This window comes from Mastacembelus armatus, unplaced genomic scaffold, assembly GCF_900324485.2.
Source record: "Mastacembelus armatus unplaced genomic scaffold, fMasArm1.2, whole genome shotgun sequence".
NCBI classification, from domain to species: domain Eukaryota; kingdom Metazoa; phylum Chordata; class Actinopteri; order Synbranchiformes; family Mastacembelidae; genus Mastacembelus; species Mastacembelus armatus.
The window spans coordinates 1,913-5,000 of NW_022872855.1; the positions used below are offsets into that span (position 1 = coordinate 1,913).

General features: G+C 50.6%; 2 non-coding genes across 2 annotated transcripts; both read left to right on the forward strand.

The window, feature by feature from the left end:
- The first annotated feature begins 201 nt into the window (after positions 1-201).
- LOC113137762 (18S ribosomal RNA) lies at positions 202-2,180 on the forward strand. The gene has a single exon (XR_003296404.1). It is a non-coding gene; the product is annotated as an 18S ribosomal RNA (ribosomal RNA).
- Positions 2,181-2,799: 619 nt separating this feature from the next.
- Positions 2,800-2,952, forward strand: LOC113137761 (5.8S ribosomal RNA). Its single transcript, XR_003296403.1, has one exon. It is a non-coding gene; the product is annotated as a 5.8S ribosomal RNA (ribosomal RNA).
- The last annotated feature ends 136 nt before the right edge of the window (positions 2,953-3,088 follow it).

Below are 3,088 nucleotides of genomic sequence, written 5' to 3' on the forward strand. Positions count from 1 at the left end.
AAGCGCCAATATTGCTGCTCCGCGCGGGAAAAGGTTAGACCGCGTGGTTTGCACAATTATATCAATAGAGGTGTCAGTACTATTAGTCTGCACGGGACGGGTACTACTGTGTGGACAAAGGTTGCTAAATGTTTCGCTTCCACAATTAGTGGTTGCGCGCGCTCCCAATTCTTCGGGGTTGGGCTGCTTGAAAGAGTGAATAAACTGGTTGATCCTGCCAGTAGTCATATGCTTGTCTCAGAGATTAAGCCATGCATGTCCAAGTACAGACCTTAAAACGGTGAAACCGCGAATGGCTCATTAAATCAGCTATGGTTCCTTAGATCGTACTAGCTACATGGATAACTGTAGTAATTCTAGAGCTAATACATGCCACTATGCCCTGACCCGCAAGGGAACGGGTGGATTTATTAGAACAGAACCAACCGGGAACGGCTTCGGCCGTTCCTGTTGAACTCTGTGATGACTCTGGATAACTTTACTGATCGCAGTCGGCCTTGTGTCGGCGACGGATCTTTCAAATGTCTGCCCTATCAACTTTCGATGGTAGGTGATCTGCCTACCATGGTGATAACGGGTAACGGGGAATCAGGGTTCGATTCCGGAGAGGGAGCCTGAGAAACGGCTACCACATCCAAGGAAGGCAGCAGGCGCGAAAATTACCCACTCCCGGCACGGGGAGGTAGTGACGAAAAATACGAATACGGGACTCACTCGAGGCTCCGTAATTCGAATGAGTACAATCTAAATCCTTTAACGAGGACCAATTGGAGGGCAAGTCTGGTGCCAGCAGCCGCGGTAACTCCAGCTCCAAAAGCGTATATTAAAGTTGCTGCAGTTAAAAAGCTCGTAGTTGGATCTGGGTCGTGCGATCACGTGTTGTTTCCTGGTTCAGACTTCGGTCGGTACCGGGTGATGATGAAGTGGTCGTGCAGCCTTTCAGCCGTGTCTGCGTAAGCAGGTGTTGGCTGGTCGGTGAGCTTGCTCACTGGTCAGTTGGCATGTTTCCTGATGCCTTTAAACGGGTGTCGGGGGCGTACGGCACTTTTACTTTGAACAAATTTGAGTGCTCAAAGCAGGCTAGTGTGCCTGAAAAGTCTTGCATGGAATAATGGAATAGGACTTCGGTTCTATTTTGTTGGTTTTCGGATCCGAAGTAATGGTTAAGAGGAACAGACGGGGGCATTTGTATGGCGGCGTGAGAGGTGAAATTCTATGATCGTCGCCAGACAAACTACAGCGAAAGCATTTGCCAAGAATGTTTTCATTGATCAGGAGCGAAAGTCAGAGGTTCGAAGACGATCAGATACCGTCCTAGTTCTGACCATAAACGATGCCAACTGACGATCCGCGGCGGTTCTTTAATTGGCCCCGCGGGCAGTCCCCGGGAAACCCTTAAGTCTTTGGGCTCCGGGGGAAGTATGGTTGCAAAGCTGAAACTTAAAGGAATTGACGGAAGGGCACCACCAGGAGTGGAGCCTGCGGCTTAATTCGACTCAACACGGGAAAACTCACCCGGCCCGGACACTGTGAGGATTGACAGATTGATAGCTCTTTCTTGATTCGGTGGTTGGTGGTGCATGGCCGTTCTTAGTTGGTGGAGCGATTTGTCTGGTTAATTCCGATAACGAACGAGACTTTGACCTACTAATTAGTTTGCCTATCCTCTGTGCTCGTGCAGGTCTCGATTTCATTTGCCTCCTTGAGGGGTGGTGAAGTCGCGGATCGGCGGGTGCGGTGTGGTGCTTACTTCTTAGAGGGACAAGCGGCGCTGCAAGTCGCACGAAATTGAGCAATAACAGGTCTGTGATGCCCTTAGATGTCCGGGGCCGCACGTGCGCTACAATGACGGTGCCAGCGAGCATGGAAACCTGGCCCGAAAGGGCTGGGCAAACTTTTCATCACCGTCGTGACTGGGATCGGGGCTTGCAATTATTCCCCGTGAACGAGGAATTCCTAGTAAGTGCAAGTCATAAGCTTGCGCTGATTACGTCCCTGCCCTTTGTACACACCGCCCGTCGCTACTACCGATTGAATGGTCAAGCTGAGGCAATCGGATTGGTACTGTTTTAGCGGCTACGTCGCTTGACTGGTATCGAGAAGATGACCAAACTTGATCATTTAGAGGAAGTAAAAGTCGTAACAAGGTTTCCGTAGGTGAACCTGCGGAAGGATCATTACAAGTCCCTATCTAAAGCTTTTCGGGCTCGGCTTCGGCCGGGTTCGGGTTTAATTGGCGCATCGGATGGACAATTGAGTCTGTCTGGTGTGTCGAGGAATTGACGGAAGGGTTCCCGTGAAAGGGTTCCTGCGAATTAAAGATTTATATGTGCTAACGGGATTGACGGACGGATCCTCTACTTGTAGAGGGTTCGATAAACTTTGGCCATACCTGAGGTCAGTGGACTAACCTCTGCTGCATCTCATAAGTACGGTCCGCATTATGGTGGGGTGCCTATCCTGTCTGATGCCCTGATGGTGTGCTCGTGGCTTCGGCTACCAGTTCATGCCAGGGGTGACGGGAGAGTACTGTATCTATCTCAGTGCAAAGGTTTAAAGAGAAGTGTGGACCATGTGTTCAACTTCCGCCCCATTTGTTGTTTTGACCTCCATTTTTACACTGTTTAAGCTGGTTAGATCGGCTTGTTCGGTCTGATCAGCTGACCATAGCATGCCTCCGGACATCTTGTATGGCTGGTCCGCATGTACAGTCGCCTGGCGGTGCCTCATCCTGGGCTAGACTGCAAACCTGTGTTCTCACTTGTTCGGTTTACCGGACTTGTGGGGGCATTGTAGTACAACTCTGAGCGGTGGATCACTCGGCTCGTGTGTCGATGAAGAGTGCAGCCAACTGTGTGAATTAATGTGAACTGCGCACTGCTTTGAACATCGACATCTTGAACGCATATTGCGGCCGCGGGATATCCCGTGGCCACGTCTGGCCGAGGGTCGGCTTATCATTTATCACGACGCCCAAAAAGTCGTGGCCTGGAAGTTTGTGCCAGCTGGCTTGATTTCCCCATTTTTTGGGGTGCTGTGCTATGGCTCCTTCCTAATGTGTCCGGTTACATCCAGGTGGTAGTAGGCC